General features: G+C 36.1%; 8 non-coding genes across 8 annotated transcripts; all 8 read left to right on the forward strand.

Moving 5' to 3' along the window:
* Positions 1-654: 654 nt before the first annotated feature.
* LOC139507191 (U2 spliceosomal RNA) lies at positions 655-847 on the forward strand. The gene has a single exon (XR_011660600.1). It is a non-coding gene; the product is annotated as a U2 spliceosomal RNA (small nuclear RNA).
* Positions 848-1833: 986 nt separating this feature from the next.
* Positions 1834-2026, forward strand: LOC139507192 (U2 spliceosomal RNA). The gene has a single exon (XR_011660601.1). It is a non-coding gene; the product is annotated as a U2 spliceosomal RNA (small nuclear RNA).
* Positions 2027-3012: 986 nt separating this feature from the next.
* Positions 3013-3205, forward strand: LOC139507193 (U2 spliceosomal RNA). Its single transcript, XR_011660602.1, has one exon. It is a non-coding gene; the product is annotated as a U2 spliceosomal RNA (small nuclear RNA).
* Positions 3206-4192: 987 nt separating this feature from the next.
* On the forward strand, positions 4193-4384 carry LOC139507198 (U2 spliceosomal RNA). The gene has a single exon (XR_011660606.1). It is a non-coding gene; the product is annotated as a U2 spliceosomal RNA (small nuclear RNA).
* A 987-nt stretch (positions 4385-5371) lies between these two features.
* On the forward strand, positions 5372-5564 carry LOC139507195 (U2 spliceosomal RNA). The gene has a single exon (XR_011660603.1). It is a non-coding gene; the product is annotated as a U2 spliceosomal RNA (small nuclear RNA).
* Positions 5565-6553: 989 nt separating this feature from the next.
* LOC139507196 (U2 spliceosomal RNA) lies at positions 6554-6746 on the forward strand. Its single transcript, XR_011660604.1, has one exon. It is a non-coding gene; the product is annotated as a U2 spliceosomal RNA (small nuclear RNA).
* A 988-nt stretch (positions 6747-7734) lies between these two features.
* LOC139507199 (U2 spliceosomal RNA) lies at positions 7735-7928 on the forward strand. Its single transcript, XR_011660608.1, has one exon. It is a non-coding gene; the product is annotated as a U2 spliceosomal RNA (small nuclear RNA).
* Positions 7929-8911: 983 nt separating this feature from the next.
* On the forward strand, positions 8912-9104 carry LOC139507197 (U2 spliceosomal RNA). The gene has a single exon (XR_011660605.1). It is a non-coding gene; the product is annotated as a U2 spliceosomal RNA (small nuclear RNA).
* The last annotated feature ends 425 nt before the right edge of the window (positions 9105-9529 follow it).

Raw genomic sequence — 9529 nt, forward strand, 5'->3', positions numbered from 1 at the left:
CTCGTTCCTAAAAAGAAACTCTATAAATTTTTAGCGTTACGGAAAAACGCGGGGAAAAGAATTACGTCCCCTTCTACTGTTTCAATCATCGTTAATAGCGACGTCGCCTCAGAACGAGGGCAAACGATGGAAACTGCAGTCGGCCGGTAAGTTTTTTCCTCCTTCTGAAATTTATTTAAAAATTGCTGTACCGGTCAATTCCTTTAAAAAATAGAACAGGTGAACTGTTTATGTTTGTGTTAACTAAACGAGACAGTGAAAAGTCCGTGCTGATTGTGAAAAAGCGTTGAATTTATTTTCTGATTAATGAAATTTCCTAGGCTTTAAAAACTGCGTTCGTCGGACCTAGGATGAATCAACATGATCATGTTATTTCGTTCGATTAAGATTAAATACGTATACGTATGTTATACGTTTAAAAATATATTCTGGCGACTTGCCGTATTTCACAAGCCGCTTTTTATTTTCACACCCGTTTTGTCATGCAGAAATCGTTTCATGCTGTCAGGTATTTGAAGCAAAGCAAGATCTCGTGTTTCGTGTGCTTTTTGTATATAAATTTGCAAAATTTGTGTAGCTTTGGTTAAAATTAAAACACCGTGTTTGAGTAAGAAATAGGATTTGTAGGCTTTGGAAACTCGGAAAGATTTGAGTATCGCTTCTCGGCCTTTTGGCTAAGATCAAAGTGTAGTATCTGTTCTTATCAGCTTAATATCTGATACGTACCCCATGTGGGTACTTCGATATTAAACTGATTTTTGCAACTAGGTGAGATGTTAGGTGCTTGCACCGCTCTTGCCACGAGTTGGCCTGGTATTGCAGTACCTCCAGGATCGGCTCACTCCCCCTGTTTGGGGAGAAAATTAAAATAGAAAAATAGCTTTCCCTTCAATAGCCTGCGAAACAGCCCCAGTAAAATATTCTCTAATGCTTTTCACTGAGCACTACATGTGTACTTTTTCTATATATCTTTCTTATTTAAGGAGTTTGCGTAAATTGTATAGTTTTACTCATTGTTGTAAATCATTCTACTTCTCGTGCATGTAAAATAAGTTGCATTTTCTTTTTTTTCTTTTTTATGTCTGTTCTCTAAAAAGTTCTTTTCTTTTCTTGTAATGTAATATTTTTGTTGTCGCTTGCTTGTATTTATAACAGCACATGTCAGTGTATTAATGTATTCTCGTTCCTAAAAAGAAACTCTATAAATTTTTAGCGTTACGGAAAAACGCGGGGAAAAGAATTACGTCCCCTTCTACTGTTTCAATCATCGTTAATAGCGACGTCGCCTCAGAACGAGGGCAAACGATGGAAACTGCAGTCGGCCGGTAAGTTTTTTCCTCCTTCTGAAATTTATTTAAAAATTGCTGTACCGGTCAATTCCTTTAAAAAATAGAACAGGTGAACTGTTTATGTTTGTGTTAACTAAACGAGACAGTGAAAAGTCCGTGCTGATTGTGAAAAAGCGTTGAATTTATTTTCTGATTAATGAAATTTCCTAGGCTTTAAAAACTGCGTTCGTCGGACCTAGGATGAATCAACATGATCATGTTATTTCGTTCGATTAAGATTAAATACGTATACGTATGTTATACGTTTAAAAATATATTCTGGCGACTTGCCGTATTTCACAAGCCGCTTTTTATTTTCACACCCGTTTTGTCATGCAGAAATCGTTTCATGCTGTCAGGTATTTGAAGCAAAGCAAGATCTCGTGTTTCGTGTGCTTTTTGTATATAAATTTGCAAAATTTGTGTAGCTTTGGTTAAAATTAAAACACCGTGTTTGAGTAAGAAATAGGATTTGTAGGCTTTGGAAACTCGGAAAGATTTGAGTATCGCTTCTCGGCCTTTTGGCTAAGATCAAAGTGTAGTATCTGTTCTTATCAGCTTAATATCTGATACGTACCCCATGTGGGTACTTCGATATTAAACTGATTTTTGCAACTAGGTGAGATGTTAGGTGCTTGCACCGCTCTTGCCACGAGTTGGCCTGGTATTGCAGTACCTCCAGGATCGGCTCACTCCCCCTGTTTGGGGAGAAAATTAAAATAGAAAAATAGCTTTCCCTTCAATAGCCTGCGAAACAGCCCCAGTAAAATATTCTCTAATGCTTTTCACTGAGCACTACATGTGTACTTTTTCTATATATCTTTCTTATTTAAGGAGTTTGCGTAAATTGTATAGTTTTACTCATTGTTGTAAATCATTCTACTTCTCGTGCATGTAAAATAAGTTGCATTTTCTTTTTTTTCTTTTTTATGTCTGTTCTCTAAAAAGTTCTTTTCTTTTCTTGTAATGTAATATTTTTGTTGTCGCTTGCTTGTATTTATAACAGCACATGTCAGTGTATTAATGTATTCTCGTTCCTAAAAAGAAACTCTATAAATTTTTAGCGTTACGGAAAAACGCGGGGAAAAGAATTACGTCCCCTTCTACTGTTTCAATCATCGTTAATAGCGACGTCGCCTCAGAACGAGGGCAAACGATGGAAACTGCAGTCGGCCGGTAAGTTTTTTCCTCCTTCTGAAATTTATTTAAAAATTGCTGTACCGGTCAATTCCTTTAAAAAATAGAACAGGTGAACTGTTTATGTTTGTGTTAACTAAACGAGACAGTGAAAAGTCCGTGCTGATTGTGAAAAAGCGTTGAATTTATTTTCTGATTAATGAAATTTCCTAGGCTTTAAAAACTGCGTTCGTCGGACCTAGGATGAATCAACATGATCATGTTATTTCGTTCGATTAAGATTAAATACGTATACGTATGTTATACGTTTAAAAATATATTCTGGCGACTTGCCGTATTTCACAAGCCGCTTTTTATTTTCACACCCGTTTTGTCATGCAGAAATCGTTTCATGCTGTCAGGTATTTGAAGCAAAGCAAGATCTCGTGTTTCGTGTGCTTTTTGTATATAAATTTGCAAAATTTGTGTAGCTTTGGTTAAAATTAAAACACCGTGTTTGAGTAAGAAATAGGATTTGTAGGCTTTGGAAACTCGGAAAGATTTGAGTATCGCTTCTCGGCCTTTTGGCTAAGATCAAAGTGTAGTATCTGTTCTTATCAGCTTAATATCTGATACGTACCCCATGTGGGTACTTCGATATTAAACTGATTTTTGCAACTAGGTGAGATGTTAGGTGCTTGCACCGCTCTTGCCACGAGTTGGCCTGGTATTGCAGTACCTCCAGGATCGGCTCACTCCCCCTGTTTGGGGAGAAAATTAAAATAGAAAAATAGCTTTCCCTTCAATAGCCTGCGAAACAGCCCCAGTAAAATATTCTCTAATGCTTTTCACTGAGCACTACATGTGTACTTTTTCTATATATCTTTCTTATTTAAGGAGTTTGCGTAAATTGTATAGTTTTACTCATTGTTGTAAATCATTCTACTTCTCGTGCATGTAAAATAAGTTGCATTTTCTTTTTTTTCTTTTTTATGTCTGTTCTCTAAAAAGTTCTTTTCTTTTCTTGTAATGTAATATTTTTGTTGTCGCTTGCTTGTATTTATAACAGCACATGTCAGTGTATTAATGTATTCTCGTTCCTAAAAAGAAACTCTATAAATTTTTAGCGTTACGGAAAAACGCGGGGAAAAGAATTACGTCCCCTTCTACTGTTTCAATCATCGTTAATAGCGACGTCGCCTCAGAACGAGGGCAAACGATGGAAACTGCAGTCGGCCGGTAAGTTTTTTCCTCCTTCTGAAATTTATTTAAAAATTGCTGTACCGGTCAATTCCTTTAAAAATAGAACAGGTGAACTGTTTATGTTTGTGTTAACTAAACGAGACAGTGAAAAGTCCGTGCTGATTGTGAAAAAGCGTTGAATTTATTTTCTGATTAATGAAATTTCCTAGGCTTTAAAAAAACTGCGTTCGTCGGACCTAGGATGAATCAACATGATCATGTTATTTCGTTCGATTAAGATTAAATACGTATACGTATGTTATACGTTTAAAAATATATTCTGGCGACTTGCCGTATTTCACAAGCCGCTTTTTATTTTCACACCCGTTTTGTCATGCAGAAATCGTTTCATGCTGTCAGGTATTTGAAGCAAAGCAAGATCTCGTGTTTCGTGTGCTTTTTGTATATAATTTGCAAAATTTGTGTAGCTTTGGTTAAAATTAAAACACCGTGTTTGAGTAAGAAATAGGATTTGTAGGCTTTGGAAAACTCGGAAAGATTTGAGTATCGCTTCTCGGCCTTTTGGCTAAGATCAAAGTGTAGTATCTGTTCTTATCAGCTTAATATCTGATACGTACCCCATGTGGGTACTTCGATATTAAACTGATTTTTGCAACTAGGTGAGATGTTAGGTGCTTGCACCGCTCTTGCCACGAGTTGCCTGGTATTGCAGTACCTCCAGGATCGGCTCACTCCCCCTGTTTGGGGAGAAAATTAAAATAGAAAAATAGCTTTCCCTTCAATAGCCTGCGAAACAGCCCCAGTAAAATATTCTCTAATGCTTTTCACTGAGCACTACATGTGTACTTTTTCTATATATCTTTCTTATTTAAGGAGTTTGCGTAAATTGTTTAGTTTTACTCATTGTTGTAAATCATTCTACTTCTCGTGCATGTAAAATAAGTTGCATTTTTCTTTTTTTTCTTTTTTTATGTCTGTTCTCTAAAAAGTTCTTTTCTTTTCTTGTAATGTAATATTTTTGTTGTCGCTTGCTTGTATTTATAACAGCACATGTCAGTGTATTAATGTATTCTCGTTCCTAAAAAGAAACTCTATAAATTTTTAGCGTTACGGAAAAACGCGGGGAAAAGAATTACGTCCCCTTCTACTGTTTCAATCATCGTTAATAGCGACGTCGCCTCAGAACGAGGGCAAACGATGGAAACTGCAGTCGGCCGGTAAGTTTTTTCCTCCTTCTGAAATTTATTTAAAAATTGCTGTACCGGTCAATTCCTTTAAAAAATAGAACAGGTGAACTGTTTATGTTTGTGTTAACTAAACGAGACAGTGAAAAGTCCGTGCTGATTGTGAAAAAGCGTTGAATTTATTTTCTGATTAATGAAATTTCCTAGGCTTTAAAAACTGCGTTCGTCGGACCTAGGATGAATCAACATGATCATGTTATTTCGTTCGATTAAGATTAAATACGTATACGTATGTTATACGTTTAAAAATATATTCTGGCGACTTGCCGTATTTCACAAGCCGCTTTTTATTTTCACACCCGTTTTGTCATGCAGAAATCGTTTCATGCTGTCAGGTATTTGAAGCAAAGCAAGATCTCGTGTTTCGTGTGCTTTTTGTATATAAATTTGCAAAATTTGTGTAGCTTTGGTTAAAATTAAAACACCGTGTTTGAGTAAGAAATAGGATTTGTAGGCTTTGGAAACTCGGAAGATTTGAGTATCGCTTCTCGGCCTTTTGGCTAAGATCAAAGTGTAGTATCTGTTCTTATCAGCTTAATATCTGATACGTACCCCATGTGGGTACTTCGATATTAAACTGATTTTTGCAACTAGGTGAGATGTTAGGTGCTTGCACCGCTCTTGCCACGAGTTGGCCTGGTATTGCAGTACCTCCAGGATCGGCTCACTCCCCCTGTTTGGGGAGAAAATTAAAAATAGAAAAATAGCTTTCCCTTCAATAGCCTGCGAAACAGCCCCAGTAAAATATTCTCTAATGCTTTTCACTGAGCACTACATGTGTACTTTTTCTATATATCTTTCTTATTTAAGGAGTTTGCGTAAATTGTATAGTTTTACTCATTGTTGTAAATCATTCTACTTCTCGTGCATGTAAAATAAGTTGCATTTTCTTTTTTTCTTTTTTATGTCTGTTCTCTAAAAGTTCTTTTCTTTTCTTGTAATGTAATATTTTTGTTGTCGCTTGCTTGTATTTTATAACAGCACATGTCAGTGTATTAATGTATTCTCGTTCCTAAAAAGAAACTCTATAAATTTTTAGCGTTACGGAAAAACGCGGGGAAAAGAATTACGTCCCCTTCTACTGTTTCAATCATCGTTAATAGCGACGTCGCCTCAGAAACGAGGGCAAACGATGGAAACTGCCAGTCGGCCGGTAAGTTTTTTCCTCCTTCTGAAATTTATTTAAAAATTGCTGTACCGGTCAATTCCTTTAAAAAATAGAACAGGTGAACTGTTTATGTTTGTGTTAACTAAACGAGACAGTGAAAAGTCCGTGCTGATTGTGAAAAAGCGTTGAATTTATTTTCTGATTAATGAAATTTCCTAGGCTTTAAAAACTGCGTTCGTCGGACCTAGGATGAATCAACATGATCATGTTATTTCGTTCGATTAAGATTAAATACGTATACGTATGTTATACCGTTTAAAAATATATTCTGGCGACTTGCCGTATTTCACAAGCCGCTTTTTATTTTCACACCCGTTTTGTCATGCAGAAATCGTTTCATGCTGTCAGGTATTTGAAGCAAAGCAAGATCTCGTGTTTCGTGTGCTTTTTGTATATAAATTTGCAAAATTTGTGTAGCTTTGGTTAAAATTAAAACACCGTGTTTGAGTAAGAAATAGGATTTGTAGGCTTTGGAAACTCGGAAAGATTTGAGTATCGCTTCTCGGCCTTTTGGCTAAGATCAAAGTGTAGTATCTGTTCTTATCAGCTTAATATCTGATACGTACCCCATGTGGGTACTTCGATATTAAACTGATTTTTGCAACTAGGTGAGATGTTAGGTGCTTGCACCGCTCTTGCCACGAGTTGGCCTGGTATTGCAGTACCTCCAGGATCGGCTCACTCCCCCTGTTTGGGGAGAAAATTAAAATAGAAAAATAGCTTTCCCTTCAATAGCCTGCGAAACAGCCCCAGTAAAATATTCTCTAATGCTTTTCACTGAGCACTACATGTGTACTTTTTCTATATATCTTTCTTATTTAAGGAGTTTGCGTAAATTGTATAGTTTTACTCATTGTTGTAAATCATTCTACTTCTCGTGCATGTAAAATAAGTTGCATTTTCTTTTTTTTCTTTTTTATGTCTGTTCTCTAAAAAGTTCTTTTCTTTTCTTGTAATGTAATATTTTTGTTGTCGCTTGCTTGTATTTATAACAGCACATGTCAGTGTATTAATGTATTCTCGTTCCTAAAAAGAAACTCTATAAATTTTTAGCGTTACGGAAAAACGCGGGGAAAAGAATTACGTCCCCTTCTACTGTTTCAATCATCGTTAATAGCGACGTCGCCTCAGAACGAGGCAAACGATGGGAAACTGCAGTCGGCCGGTAAGTTTTTTTCCTCCTTCTGAAATTTATTTAAAAATTGCTGTACCGGTCAATTCCTTTAAAAAATAGAACAGGTGAACTGTTTATGTTTGTGTTAACTAAACGAGACAGTGAAAAGTCCGTGCTGATTGTGAAAAAGCGTTGAAATTTATTTTCTGATTAATGAAATTTCCTAGGCTTTAAAAACTGCGTTCGTCGGACCTAGGATGAATCAACATGATCATGTTATTTCGTTCGATTAAGATTAAATACGTATACGTATGTTATACGTTTAAAAAATATATCTGGCGACTTGCCGTATTTCACAAGCCGCTTTTTATTTTCACACCCGTTTTGTCATGCAGAAATCGTTTCATGCTGTCAGGTATTTGAAGCAAAGCAAGATCTCGTGTTTCGTGTGCTTTTTGTATATAAATTTGCAAAATTTGTGTAGCTTTGGTTAAAATTAAAACACCGTGTTTGAGTAAGAAATAGGATTTGTAGGCTTTGGAAACTCGGAAAGATTTGAGTATCGCCTTCTCGGCCTTTTGGCTAAGATCAAAGTGTAGTATCTGTTCTTATCAGCTTAATATCTGATACGTACCCCATGTGGGTACTTCGATATTAACTGATTTTTGCAACTAGGTGAGATGTTAAGGTGCTTGCACCGCTCTTGCCACGAGTTGGCCTGGTATTGCAGTACCTCCAGGATCGGCTCACTCCCCCTGTTTGGGAGAAAATTAAAATAGAAAAATAGCTTTCCCTTCAATAGCCTGCGAAACAGCCCCAGTAAAATATTCTCTAATGCTTTTCACTGAGCACTACATGTGTACTTTTTCTATATATCTTTCTTATTTAAGGAGTTTGCGTAAATTGTATAGTTTTACTCATTGTTGTAAATCATTCTACTTCTCGTGCATGTAAAATAAGTTGCATTTTCTTTTTTTTCTTTTTATGTCTGTTCTCTAAAAAGTTCTTTTCTTTTCTTGTAATGTAATATTTTTGTTGTCGCCTTGCTTGTATTTATAACAGCACATGTCAGTGTATTAATGTATTCTCGTTCCTAAAAAGAAACTCTATAATTTTTAGCGTTACGGAAAAACGCGGGGAAAAGAATTACGTCCCCTTCTACTGTTTCAATCATCGTTAATAGCGACGTCGCCTCAGAACGAGGGCAAACGATGGAAACTGCAGTCGGCCGGTAAGTTTTTTTCCTCCTTCTGAAATTTATTTAAAAATTGCTGTACCGGTCAATTCCTTTAAAAAATAGAACAGGTGAACTGTTTATGTTTGTGTTAACTAAACGAGACAGTGAAAAGTCCGTGCTGATTGTGAAAAAGCGTTGAATTTATTTCTGATTAATGAAATTTCTAGGCTTTAAAAACTGCGTTCGTCGGACCTAGGATGAATCAACATGATCATGTTATTTCGTTCGATTAAGATTAAATACGTATACGTATGTTATACGTTTAAAAATATATTCTGGCGACTTGCCGTATTTCACAAGCCGCTTTTTATTTTCACACCCGTTTTGTCATGCAGAAATCGTTTCATGCTGTCAGGTATTTGAAGCAAAGCAAGATCTCGTGTTTCGTGTGCTTTTTGTATATAAATTTGCAAAATTTGTGTAGCTTTGGTTAAAATTAAAACACCGTGTTTGAGTAAGAAATAGGATTTGTAGGCTTTGGAAACTCGGAAAGATTTGAGTATCGCTTCTCGGCCTTTTGGCTAAGATCAAAGTGTAGTATCTGTTCTTATCAGCTTAATATCTGATACGTACCCCATGTGGGTACTTCGATATTAAACTGATTTTTGCAACTAGGTGAGATGTTAGGTGCTTGCACCGCTCTTGCCACGAGTTGGCCTGGTATTGCAGTACCTCCAGGATCGGCTCACTCCCCCTGTTTGGGGAGAAAATTAAAATAGAAAAATAGCTTTCCCTTCAATAGCCTGCGAAAACAGCCCCAGTAAAATATTCTCTAATGCTTTTCACTGAGCACTACATGTGTACTTTTTCTATATATCTTTCTTATTTAAGGAGTTTGCGTAAATTGTATAGTTTTACTCATTGTTGTAAATCATTCTACTTCTCGTGCATGTAAAATAAGTTGCATTTTCTTTTTTTTCTTTTTATGTCTGTTCTCTAAAAAGTTCTTTTCTTTTCTTGTAATGTAATATTTTTGTTGTCGCTTGCTTGTATTTATAACAGCACATGTCAGTGTATTAATGTATTCTCGTTCCTAAAAGAAACTCTATAAATTTTTAGCGTTACGGAAAAACGCGGGGAAAAGAATTACGTCCCCTTCTACTGTTTCAATCATCGTTA

This window comes from Mytilus edulis, unplaced genomic scaffold (genome assembly GCF_963676685.1).
Source record: "Mytilus edulis unplaced genomic scaffold, xbMytEdul2.2 SCAFFOLD_692, whole genome shotgun sequence".
NCBI classification, from domain to species: domain Eukaryota; kingdom Metazoa; phylum Mollusca; class Bivalvia; order Mytilida; family Mytilidae; genus Mytilus; species Mytilus edulis.